The sequence below is a fragment of the Lacerta agilis genome, chromosome 15 (assembly GCF_009819535.1).
Source record: "Lacerta agilis isolate rLacAgi1 chromosome 15, rLacAgi1.pri, whole genome shotgun sequence".
Classification (NCBI taxonomy): Eukaryota; Metazoa; Chordata; class Lepidosauria; order Squamata; family Lacertidae; genus Lacerta; species Lacerta agilis.
In genome coordinates, this window is record NC_046326.1 from 36,533,277 (window position 1) to 36,547,020 (window position 13,744).

The 13,744-nt window shown below is 45.8% G+C and overlaps 1 long non-coding RNA gene across 1 annotated transcript in view; it reads right to left on the reverse strand.

Moving 5' to 3' along the window:
• Nucleotides 1–119: 119 nt before the first annotated feature.
• Nucleotides 120–13,744, reverse strand: part of LOC117059662 — a 77,915-nt gene continuing 64,290 nt past the window's right edge. The window contains exon 3 of the long non-coding RNA XR_004427937.1: nt 120–190. This is a non-coding gene — a long non-coding RNA (uncharacterized LOC117059662). The remainder of the gene's footprint in view (nt 191–13,744) is intronic.

A 13,744-nucleotide genomic window follows, 5' to 3' on the forward strand; every position in this document is an offset into this window, starting at 1 on the left:
AAAAAGGTGCCCATATGCTCTGGTTAGTCAATCATCATTTCTTAATTACTCTGTTACAGCGGACAAGGTGTTCTACGCATTTCCACATCTGCTAGGGAGGAGACATAAACCTACCTGGCATGAAGGTTCTTTTCTTGATAACTAGATGCCCCGTTCTTTTAATCATGCCTGCCTCCTGTGCATCAGAACTCTGAAAGGCAAAGTTTCAAGAAAGACTTCAGAAGGATGTGTGTGACATCATAGCTCCCAGGGATTCATGGATTAATTTCCACAGTCCCCGCCAGGTGGGTGCTTGCAAAAAGAACCACCGGGACTCTTAAAAACTAAAGCATCAATCCACTTGTCAAGTCACCACCAACTAGCATCAACTTGACCATTATGGTTTTGGCTAACAAGAGGTGCTGAACTGCCCGTCAGATGCAATTGCCTTGGAAACTGGGGCTTTCCATATTTTAAATGACTAAATAATTTTTTTTTACTGGCTATTTTAAATCGAGGGAGTTGAGAAAGGCTGGCATGGCTTGTGAGCTGCACCATGGTACTAATTACAGTATTAAAAACCAGCCTTCTGAATCTCTAGGTTCCTTGATTCAAAAAAGCTTTTCACTCTTTTTCTTTTACAAAGAATATTAGAGCTGCCTGAAGAGGCACAAGGACTTGATAGCATATAGTTCTTTGCCAGACTAGGCTTCAATGTATTTCTAATTTTGTATGGGGGGGGGGGGAATACAGTATGACGCTATCCAGAGTGATATCAGAAATTAGTCTACAAAGGTTTGCTTTAGCCCCCAATTCAGGCAGAACATCACTACCACTTTGCATTCACCACAAGGGTAGGGGTATTTTTTTTTTTTTGCTGGGGCGGGGAACTCTTTGCCATCTGACTTACTGTTATCTACACCATGAAGATAACAGCTGGTGGCTCCTTGGGACAATTAATTCCTGGGGCTAAAACCAAGAGGGAATGATGCAACAGGTGTGGGGAGCCAGGTGAGGGCAGAAGAGCCTGGTAAGGAGAGCCCTGCAGTTGGGTCAGACCTAAAGCCCTCATTTATACCAGCATCCTCACAGTGGCCAGTCAGATGCCTTTGGGAAGCGGGCAAACAGGATCTGAGCACACCTGTACTGTCTCTCCCCATTTGTGATACCCAGAAACTGGTATACTGGTTCATGGTGAGTTCCAGCACCTCTTTTTCTAGAAAAATAGCACTGCATAAAATATAATAAAAAATCAATATAAAACACCGCTAAAAAATTAGAATAAAAATGAATACACCATGGATAAAACTGAGTAGTACACAAACACACACATGTCTTTAAGAGGATTTAAAGCTGATTACCAATCTCAGCCTCTCGAATGCTGAAGGGGGAGCCATTCCAAGGGTGGGTGCCACCACTGAGAAGGCCCGCTTTTGTGTTGTTACAAAGCGAGAATCCATTAGCTGCAGAATGACCAGCAGACTTTCCTCAGAAGATCTTACTGCTCAGCTTGGCCTGTACTGGAGGAAGTGAACTGCTAGGTACCCTGCTTTCAAGTGGCTTAGGGCTTTCCATATCAACAACCAAACCTTGTTCTTGGCTCAGTAGTTAATCTGCCTATTAACACTAATGTAATATAAGCAAACTGGGTGCCCCACTGAGTATCTTGAAAGCTGCATTTTACAGCAACCGAATCAGGCACAAGGGTAGTCCCACATATAGTGCATTACAGTAATCTAGATGTGAGTTTACCAATGCATGGATCTAGATCAGGTGTCCCCAGACTTACCGAACCTCGGGCCTCTTCCTCCAGCACCGATCACGCAGCGGGCCGGAGGCCGGGGGAGCACGCGCCCACACACTATTTCCGGCGCATTTTCGGGTCAATGGAGCGCCAGAAATAGCTTGTGCACCTGTGCACAGGCCTCCGCAGACCCAGAAGTGCGCCGGAAATGACGCATGCGCACAAGCTATTTCCGTTGCTCCGCTGACCTGAAAGTGGGCAGCCGCGACGCGTCGGTAAGAGTGGGCAGCGGCAACAGGCGGTGGGGGTCACCGGGGGCCGGATAAATGAGCCCCTTGGGCCGCATCCAGCCTGCAGGCCTTAGTCTGGGGACCCCTGATCTAGATGGCAAAGCTATCCCTGTCCAGGAATCAACTAGTTGGGAATGAGTGCTCCAATCCACGGAGGTCACCTGGACCTCTAGTGACAGTGACATATCTAGGCACAGCCCAAAATATACCGCCGACCCTTCGGAGGCAGCATATACTTAGATGGAAAGTGTGCTAGCTGATAAATGACAGTAGCATAGAAAATTGCATTATATCAGGAGACACCACTTTGCAAAAAAATAAATAAGGGAAAACTGCATACCAAAATGTGTTTATTAGTGGAAATTCACACCCTAAAATTCTGGTGAATTTTCATTAGAATCTTGTATTTTTTTAAAAAAAAATCACAAATTGTGACAGGAATGTAGGGAACTGAATTTAAGATCAGAAAAATGAAGAACTGAAAAGTGACAGTTCCATTCATCTCTACACACCCCTAACCAGAAACCCCTCAATGAGTCAAATATTGAAAGTTATAAGATACCTAGCCTTTCAGATGAGCTGGAACTTCACATTTAAAAAAAAGGAAATTACCTAGCTCCTAGTTTCATCTTAGATGGAAAAGGAAATGGGGACGGTGGAGACTCTACAAGGGTCTCTGCCCCCTCTAAGGGCACCCCTTGCATGGCTGAAAGAGAGACGTCAGCACTCAGGTTGCTTAACAAGAGAAGATGGACTTGGGGCTGCTGCGGTTGAAGGTCAGCGCCCTGCTGACTGCGGGATGGCCTCGTCTCTGGAAAGCAGTCAACCCATCAAAGCCTTAATGGGACTGATGATTAGTGAGGTACCGAGGGAAAAATTAGATTAGAAAAACAAATGAAAATCATTTAGGAAGTGGGGCTTATTCGCGGTGGAAGGCTGCTGCTGTATCAAGGCAGGCAGGCAACAATTTGACTTCCATCCAGGAGAAGGAGAGTGGGTCTGGAATACATTAGTGTGGTGGGAGGCCGGGAATAGCAGCCACTTAACCCTGTCATTCAGCAAACATTAGTGAATTATGAGTGTGTTACTTGTTGGGTTATGCGCTTGCAAAATGCCCAACGGCCTCCTATATCTCCGCTAAAAAATATGCTCGTGCGCCTTTGGTGTCAACAAACTGATTTTTTTTATTATTATTACAGACACTCCCCACACAGCTACCCACTCCCCAAATAATCAGAAATAAGTTTTCTGTTCCCCTTGCAGCTTCTCAAAAATTTAAATCGGAATCCCAGGCCAAGCCTGTGAAAGAAGCCAAAATTTCCTCTCCTTGTCAAATTACTACCCTTGATGAAGAAAGCAAGTCCTAGAAATGCAATTTAGGACCTTTTCTTCATGCCATAAACATTGGTGGTAGATTACCATGGGTTTAAAATGCTGTTTGAACTGTAACCTGAGCTGCAGATAGGTGCATTGGGGGTGGGCAGAATTATGAGAGGGAGAGGGAAGCTGCTTTTTGCTAATAGCTGTGGTGGGGGGGGGAGCTTGTCACAAGAGTAAAATAAGATCCAAAATTATTCAAAGGCTGTCTCTGATTAGGGCAGCTGCAGTCAGGAGAGCAAGCTTCCAGGTTGCTCGATGTTATATGGCAATTCTTCTATGAAGGGGGGGGGTTCACCTTTTGTTCTATTTAAAAATCCATGAATTGTGCCCAAAGCTAACTTGTTTTCAGCGAGTTGGAGGTGGTATGACAAAGAAGCCATTTCCTGTGGTGTACCTGAGGCCTCTGATGAGAAGCTTCTATAGGTTTGTGACATATTGCCCTTCGGGTGGTCATGCCTCTATTATGTTTCGGGGGGGGAACCCCAAGACAAATGCCTGTCTCCAACCAAAGCAAGTTTCTAGATCTCATGGTAGGAGGGGATGGATAGATCAGCCGGCACACCACCCCCCCATCACCTGAGCTTTTTTAAACTGGTGACTGACCTTGGTGCTTTCTGCATGCAGAGCACACACTGCTATCCATTTGTGGACTCCCGCCTTTCCTTTTCCTACCACTCATTTCCCGACTCAATGTCCTACCGTCTCACCTACGATTCCTACATTTCAGTCCTGAAGCCACCTGCCCCCGTCTTTAAAAAGCTGCACCATGAAAGCAGAACAAACAGCACAATTATGCAGCTGTGAGGGCTGGTCCAACTGTTAGGCACAGAGAGGTCCATCCACCTCAGTAGTGTTTGCACTGACAGGCAGGGGCTCTCCAGGACTTTAGGCAGGGAGCATTCCCAGCCCTGTCTGGAGCTGCCACTGGGGATTGGCCAAAATGTAGCAGAGTCAGGGCGTGGGGCTTCTGGATCGCATTGATGGCCCTTACCATTCCCTCCACAAGGAGCCTCATAGTTAAATACAACACTGTTTGAAACCAGAGCCGTCTCATCCATTGGGGCTGGTGGCGCGGCGCGCCAGGGCGCAATGGCCTGGAGGGCGCCTCCGTCCTCCAGCCCCGCTGGCAGCGCCTGCCGGCAGCGCCCTCTGACTCCCGGCAAGGGAGCTGGCCGGCCACGCCACGCCCTCTGGCTGCCCAGCAGAGCACAGGAGCACAGCTCTGCGCGCCCTTCCAGCGCTTCCGGGACGGGAGGCGAGGGCGGCCGGCTCCCGCGCGCAGCCGGCCGCCCACCCAATGGAGCACAAGCTGCCCAGCCGCGCCGCCCGGCTGTGCCGCGCCATCCGGATGCGCGCGGGAGCGCGAGCCGGCCGCCCTCGCCTCCCGTCCCGGAAGCGCTGGAAGGGCGCGCAGAGCCCCGCGCCGCTCCAGCGCCACGCCCCTCACCCCCCGCTCGCCCACCCCCCTCCCAAGGGGCGGCAAGCGCGGGAGGGAGGCGGCGGAGAGGCGGCATGGCGGGGGCGCCGGAGGGATAGCCGCGCCAGGGCGGCAGATCCCCTTAAGACGGCTCTGTTTGAAACCCTATCTATAGTCCAGTGGTGGCCAACCTACCTATTTTGTTCTTGTTGATTATTTGTTTACAGTCGTGCCACAAATCCAGTCCAAAGTAGGAGGCAGGCCATTTTTGCGTGTTCTGTGACCCATTCAGTACATCCCTTTGGCACTGGGGAGGTCACCACAAATGCTGGCCTCATTCCATGTCTTGTTGGCCTCCCTGTCCAACTTGTGCACCCCTAAATTCCTTTGAACACTACTGCTTTAGGCACCAATACCTCAGGTTGCCCTTGTGCGCTAATCTATTGCTGCTTTCCCTTCTGCAGGGATATAAGCCAACACTACAGCTGGTCAGGCACCATAACTAAACCCATCTCTGTGCGTCATGCTCTGAAGGATGTGCAGCAGTTGTCTTAGAGCCAGGGGCCTGGCTTCTGGTTATTATTAAGTTCTTAACCCAAGGTACTACTTCTGGGTTAGCGGAGTCTGTAACCCGAAGTGTTTGTAACCCGAGGTACCACTGTACAAGTTACTGATTTTGTCTGTCATAAAAGTATACAGTTTCCATCCAGAGAGGGATGCTGTAGGAGGAACAAATTAAAGCTACTTTGAAAAAGTTTTCTTTTTAGGTATGAAAATGACCAAACCCAGCCAAGATGGTGCAATTTCCACCATAGCTGAACTTTTGCTGAGCTCACCATCTTGCCTCACGTTCCTAACTGGAGAACAAAATAACTGCATTGTGTTAAGCAGTTTCTGCTATAGTTGCTTATTAATCTGCAGCTCTCTCTCTCTCTCGTTCGCTCTCTCTCTCTCTCTCTCACACACACACACACACACACACTTTAAGCCTCCTCCCTCTGCTGCTGGAATGAAGATCTAGCCGCTATCAAGCCCACTCATGGAAGCTGTTTAGCAGCGGAAACCAAAACCAGCATTTATTAATTATGAACTTAAGTGCCTCCTTTCATGGATATTTTCAAGGGCCTCCTTATTATTAATAAGAATAATAAAACAGAGTGTGCTTATTAAAGCTCATTCGTTATACAGCATATTGATTACCGACGGGGGGGGGGGGGTTGCACACATTATACTTTCCACCCCTGCGTGGCATTAATTTTGAAAGCTGTAATTCAGACTGATTATTACCCTAAGGATCTTCCTTTTTCTTTCTTTCAAAAATAGAATTTTTTTCTATTCTACTCCTCCCCCCACCACACACACAACCCTCACACATATGGAGTGGATCACATAACTGCCTTCTATAATGGCCCAACCAACAATTGACTCCTATAAGCATGGTAAACAAACTTGATCAAAGTGAATCTTCTCTTCCACTTCCTCTAGGGAATTAGCATTTATTCTAAACTATCAGACCAGGATAGCCAAGAATTTTGTATTGACAGGTGTGGGTGCATTCACACTTTACATGCTTGAGCCCCACCAGAAAAGTTTTTTGGAGGCAGTTATATTCTGCAACATGTCTGTTACACAGTAATGGTGCAATGGTAGTGTCCACGCATTCTGCTTTTTTATAGTGCAACAAAACTGCTATAGCACACATACACACAGCTCCCCAGAACATTTCTGATATGAAAAGTTACAGGATTTCAGCAGGAAGCTATGGGACATGCACTGATTGGAAACAAAGCTATATGCCTGCCCTGAAACTTTTGCAAGAGCAAACAGGATTGAAAGTGGGGTTGTATTTAACCGCCCCGTTACCAGCATGAGCACAAAACGTCGTGAATGTGAAATAAAAAAAGATGTCTAGAAGGGCTTTAAATGCGAACTGAATCAAACACCTTCCATATCCCTAACAGCTGCTGCGTAAACATGCATGGGATTGGGCTGCCTAAAAGATGGTGCTCTCCCAGCTAGGATAACAGTGGCCATTGATTAGTAAAGGTGGTGTTATCCCCAAAACACATTCGGAGATCTAAGCACTCCAAGCACCCAACACCATGCCACGACTGATTGGCAAGAGGAGGGTGAGGAACTGGACACAAATGCAGCCCCCCTAGGAGCCAGTTACAGAAGCAAGTGTAAGAGTGAATAGCAGCTGGTCCCTGGGGTTCACCAGTGCATTAGAACCACCTGACACCCAGCAGCAACCTTAAGATTGCTGTGTTGGGAGTAGGGATGTCAGAGAATTCCAATGAAAGTGGGAGCAGAATGTGCCAGGGTTTCCTTATTCATCCCATATCTGGAAAGGAAATTGATCCAGTGAATACGAACGGTATACACTGTTGTTGTTTTGAGTTCGCAAAAGATACATAATTGATTAACACCCCACACAAACAAACCCACCTGCAACTGGGTTTCCTTTCCACTGAAATGAAAGAGTGGGATAATGTAAAGGTGATGCAATTGCATAATCTATGGAATTAAGAGAAACCTGCAGGTATAGGGTGGTATATAAATTTAATCAATCAATCAATCAATCAATCAGTTAATAATTGCATAAACTACATAAGTTATGTAATTTTGCCACAGTGGTGTGCAAGGCAAACCTAGTTTTCAGCGGAAGATAACCTGCAGCGGAATGGAAACAGTGCAGAGCGGAGCAGAAAAAGAAGGCTTATTGCATCCCTAGTTGGGAACCACAGGTGGGTCATATTCTATCCTAAGGCTTATTATTTACAGGGAACCAGGCAGAGGGCCTTCTCAGTAGTGGCACCCTCACTGTGGAACACCCCCCCCTTCAGATGTCAAGGAGATAAACAACTGCATAAGTTTTAGAAGACATCTGATGGCAGCCCTGTATCAGGAAATTGTTAATGTTTGATGTTTTATTGTTTCAATATATGCTGTGACTGGGGAAACCCAGCCAGATGGGCAGGGTATTAATAATAAAATTGTTGTTGTTGTTGTTGTTGTTGTGATGATGATGCCGCCACTGGCCTCACTACCACTTCCATGTTTATTTCATTCTATCACACACACACACACACACACACACACACACACTTAACACTTTGGTATGTTGCATTCAAAACAGCTTATGACTTAATCAAAACAAAAGAAGAGTCAGACATCAAAAATCAGTAATTCTAACATAAAACAACACAACAATGAAACGCGGATAGCGGTGCCAATTTTACAGAGCAATCTTCAGAGATTTAAAGCTTGCTGGAATAGCGGCAGCAACAAGTCCTAACTGCCAACCTAAATTCAACAAGAGGTGGAACCTGGCAGAAATCCTTGAAACATCTTTATGGGGTGGGAGGGCATTCTGTGATCTAGGTAAAACCACTGAGAGATGCCCACCTGCATGATAGTCCACTCCCCATTGTGGCTCCCCAGCTTCTATTAGTGGCATAATATTAGTGGCCTTTGAAAATGGAGGCGGCATAGAAACCTCTCCTCCATGAGTTTGCTTACATTTTCATTGTACAGTCCCATGTTCTAAAGTGCCGCAAGGAAAATCAGGTGTTTTGTCTCACTTAATATATCTAGCTATCTGTATCATTTAACATGTCATATGATGCACAAGGATTCACTCTCATTTTTTTAAAGTACAGAAAGGGGGTTATTCCCAGACTCTTTACCTCCAGCGTTGTTGAATACAGGGCCCCCACTGAGTCAAGGGGTCCCCCAATTGTTTCCTGACACTTGACCCCATTTCCTGTAATAGTTTACTGGTGGAGAAACAGAACCTTTTACAGTCTTGTGTGAAAAATGTGAACTCTAAGAGGCAATTTCTCGGGCAGCCACTGTTGAAAGGGAAGCCCTCCTTTGAGCTTTTTATTGCAAGAAAGCAAAAGGACTGTTTCCAAGAGGTCCTGACTTTGTTTGGTTCCCCCCCCCTTTTTCCCCCAGCAACAGCTGCTGGGCTAGACAGACCCCCTTTGATATCATGCCATGAATCCACTTACAGATGCTTTGTCATGCTGTCATCTATGCTCATAAAACAGTCAGAATTGGCTATTCAACAAACACACAATCCAGAGGTGGGGTGGGGAGAGCCTAAGGCCCTCAGCATTAGAAAAGACCCCCCACTAAGAGACCCATGGCCACAAAAGATCCAGAGCAACCCTGGCATGCCCTTTGTCTTGCCTGGACTACAAAGGATCTGCAGTGAGGAGATCCAAACAGCTCTCTGAAACATTTTATAACCTTTAGCAGACTCTGTTACCACAGCCACTGTATGAGGCGGAAGATTTTGCACCTGCCCACCCTGAAAGACATCTCAGGCTGAGGCTCCTTGCCCAAAGGCACCGAACAACTTCCTGGCTGAATGGGGATTTGTATTAATCATAGAGATATAATAGAACTGTAGAGTTGGAAGGGGCCATCTAATCCTCCCGCTGCAATGCAGGAATCTTTCACCCATCGTAAGACTCGAACCCATAACCCTGAGAATAAGAGTCTCATGTTCTATCAGCAAATATCTAGCTGTTAAATGGAGCTTTCAAGCATTATCTTGTTAGAATCCTTACAGCAACCCTGAAAAGTAGGCTGGTGTCATCAGCTTAACAAGGGAGATGGGGCGCCAAGGTGTAGCCAAAACGACTTGCCTAAGCCGCGTGGTCACTTTGTGGTAGTGGGTGAGATTTCTCTGCTTGTAGTTCAGTCTCTTGGCCACATATGCAGCCACAGTTCACAGAGATGACCCAGCAGATACAATAACTTCTCCCAACAGCTCACAATCTGTCTCACATTCAGTTATACAGATAGAACAAAAAGGAACACAGCCACCCACTCACCCAGATCCCATTAGGCCACACACGTTTTTGAAAACATACTGACTTTCTGAGAAGGAATGAAGGCTGAGGCGCCAAATTGACAAGAATAGAAAATGGCTTCCCTCACCTACCTTGAGAGGGCGGGCTGTTGCTGGAAGGACAAGGCGCAAGGCCTACTGAGGCTCTGGCCATCAGTTCTAATTCTATTTCCAAAACTAGTTACATGCCACCTATTCATGTCCAGTAGTACACAATCAACACCCTCCAGGAGTGAGGCTTCAACGCATTCCACAGGCGCTGCTTCAGGAAGATTTTGGGCATCACATGGCAGGACAGAGTCTCAAAGAAAGATGTGCTCTCCCAAGCCCACATTCCCAGCCTGGTCACTCTCCTGTGGTCATATCCACAGAATGGAAGATAACAGGATCCCCAGAGATTTGCTCTATGGGGAGCTGGCTTTAGGCACCAGGCCCATTGGCAGACCAACTCTGCATTACAAAGATGTCTGCAAAATGACATGAAGGCTGGCAACATCAGCCCTACCGTGTGGGAATCCCTTGCAGATGACTGCAGTGCCTGCAGACAGACAGTCAGGTACTATATCAACAGCAGTGACCAGAGGAGGAATGACCACTGGGAGGAGCATAGAGAAAAGTAACGCCATGGTGCATCTGCAGCAACACAACTGGACGTTGCTCCAGCTGCAATAAAACATGTCTCTCCCATATTGGTCTCTATAGGCAAAACAGGCACAGTAGCTCTCCTATTATCTCCCGAGACTGACAGATGCCAACCACCAACCATCCAGTACACAATAAAATGAAGAACCTATCAAATGTATGTTAAAAAATTAAATAATGACAATAATTATGGTTGGAAATCAGTATATCAAAATGGTAAATGGATGCTAAATAAATGGTTGGAACCACCACCATCCCGCCGCCCTTCAGTGTTTCTGTAATGTGGAAGGTATATCGGACCTCGTTTTTCTCCCTTTGCAAAACAGCCCTTTCATTTGCCAATCCAAGTCACAGAGGCAGCTGCTAATTTGCTTTTTTAAAAGCATGGTGCATATCCATGGCATCTTGTAAATTTGCGACTCTGTGAAAGGGAAGCCATCTGCAAAGGCCAGAAGGAAAACTCTCCTCTTGTGTTGACAGACAGAGTGATGTAAACAGATCCCTTTTTATGTAGCAAAGCTGTTTGTGTCAGATCCACACAGACTTTGTTTCCAGGATATTGTGGCAATAGCACCATAAGGACGTTCTCTTAACTCGGAGGGTGGGGCGGAATAAAACATTAAATCACCTAAATAAAGCCCCTTTAATGTGGATGCAATATACCCACTGTCTTCTGGTGTTCCACAGTGGCTAAGGGAGAATCTTGGCTCCGACAACTATCAATACATGGCAGGGGGGGGGTGACACAGAGAGAGGGATAAGTAAGATGGACCTAGGACTGGTGGGGAGAACCCCCACTGCCAGTGGGAGAGCCAGGAAAGGGCAAAGAACTGATAGGATCATAGGTGAGGTAGATCTCAGTGTCATTGGTAACATGTTCAGTGAGAAGAGAATAGCAGGAAGCAGCCCTAATGCAAGGGCAAAAGGGATGTTAACATCACCCTGGCCATTATGGAAAATGTGTATGGGACCCCACCAGCTCTAATTCAGAGACCTTCTGCTGCCACTGCCAAGTAAGCTGCCTGTGGGCCCACGGACAACAGTAGGCAAGACACCAGAGGGCCTTTAACAAGAGACTTCTCAAATCTGCTCCTGTTAAACAGCTCTAGATAGGATGGAGCTGGAGAAGGGAGGTTCCTTTTTGCCCCCATCCTGCTTTCCACGTTAGTTCATGGGGAACCACCATGGACACACAGAGCGAAACAATACCTGCTGGTTTGCTAGGCACTGATTCTGAAGAAGAGATGTGAGCCATCTTGTTTATTTAAAAAAACTGGTATTTCCACAAACGCCCCCTATTATCACAATATTGGACCCGAGCCATCTTAAAAGTGTTCTGTGCTGCCACAAATTCAGCCACATGTTACCCCAGCCCAGTGTGCATTGGAACAAAAAGTTACAAGAACACAGAAAGAGCACTGCTGGATCAGGCCAGAAGCCCGTCCAGTTCAGCATCCTGTTCTCAACGTGGCTGACTGGATGCTCCAGTGGGAAGCCCAAAAGCAAGAACTGAGCACAACAGCACTCTTCCCATCTACAATTCGCAGCAAAGTGGTATTCAGTTAGCATTCAGACCTCCAACAGTGGCATGGAACATAGCCAGCATGCCTAGTAGCCATGGCTAGCCTTACCCTCTATTAATGTGTTTAACCCTATTTTAAAGCCATCCAAGTCAGCAGCCATCACTACATAGCACTCTGCACTGTCACTAATAAAGGATGAAGTGAAAAGAATCTCAGACAGAAGGCTGGGAAAAGATCTACCTCTGCCAAAGACCTTGGGAGAGTTGATGCTGGTCACAGTAGACAGCGTTGGACAGGATGGGCCTGCAGCCCGACTCCGTACGAGACACCTCATGTGTACATCGTCACAATAAACCTTGCAGCAAACCCATAAGGTGGATGAAAGCTATACCCCAGTATTACAAGTTTCTGGGGAGGCAGAAATGCATAGTAGCATAATAAATCCTTGCCGCACGCAGCCTATATCGATGCTCTGGAGAAATGTTGCTTCCCTTCTCCATTTGTCCCGTCAACTCTTTGCTTTCATGATGCATAACTCAACTTGGTGCAACATCTGCTTTTCAGTAATGAGCTATCATTCTCATCCTTGAACAATTATACCCATTAATACGTGTCACCTATCTATCCAGGGGAAAAAGAAAAAAGTCTCAGCCCTTTATTACTATAAAGCCTACGTATTTGGGTAATCTTTTATGATAAAGCTGGATTATCCAACAACAACCAGAACAATGTAGCAGATAGATTGTTGGACAGATGAGATAGACCAAACTCACTTTTGAAGTTCACCTCGGATCCCCAATTATATTTACATGACAGACTTCCAGCAGTCTAGGAGTGATTCCCTCTATAGCAAAGAACCCTACCGTTTAGGGCTAGGGATGTATTTAGAAGGGTACGCAGCACACTCCTCAAACTACAATTGTTATGTGAGGAATCATCATAGATAAAGCACTGGTTAATTTTTTTAGCAAAAAGTGGTGTTGGGGCTCACTCCTGGATACATAATTATTTGATCTAATCCCCTAATCCCTGATGTACAAGGACACTCTCTACTTACTTAAAATGTACTCTTAACATCTCCAGGAGCATAAATCATTAAAAACAACAACAGGAAAACATTCAAAAGCATCCGCCATTAAATCTAGAGTCATGCACTTAGTAGATCCCAAGATGCTGTCTGAAATTAAGTCTTTACTTAAAATCTAAAATCTGATTAAGAAGGGGGTAAAATGTGTCTCCTGGAAGAGCAAGTTGCAGCATGTTGGTGCCACAGCTAAAAAAACTGTTTAGCCACAGCTAAAAAGACATTAGTGATGGGTGAATCTGCCAGTTTTGGTTTCTCTCATTTTCTCATTTTTCCTGTCTTAGTTCAGTTCTCCACATTCCATATTTGTTTTTGTTTTTTTAATATATATAAAAAAATCTTCCTGAAAATTCACCAGTGTTTCAGTGCGAATTTATACACGTTACTTGATTGGCGAACTGCATTGCAAATTTCAGAAAACTGCAAATTTTGGAAGGTGGCAACATTTTTGGTTAGTAAATTGTTTTGGAAACTGTGAATTAGGTACAACAACCTTTAAATGAGCACTGAATCAAATTTCTCCCCATCTTTAAATTCCCCACCTTGTATTCCCATGCTTAGGAAACTGTCCCATGAGATGAGGGAGTGCAATTATTTAGTTGGTGAAATCTTGCATTAAAACACAACAGCAATCAAGGAAAAATGTGCTTTGGGGAAACAGTAATACAGCGATGCAGCATTTTCTAAGAGCAAACCAATCAGAAAGGTAGCACAAGGTACAGCAGTAGGACACAGGGGTAAAAGAAACGAAACAAGGAACTAATCCCAAAGAAGGGCAATGTGAGAAAATTATGGCACACAACTAAAATATAAGAGGGCAA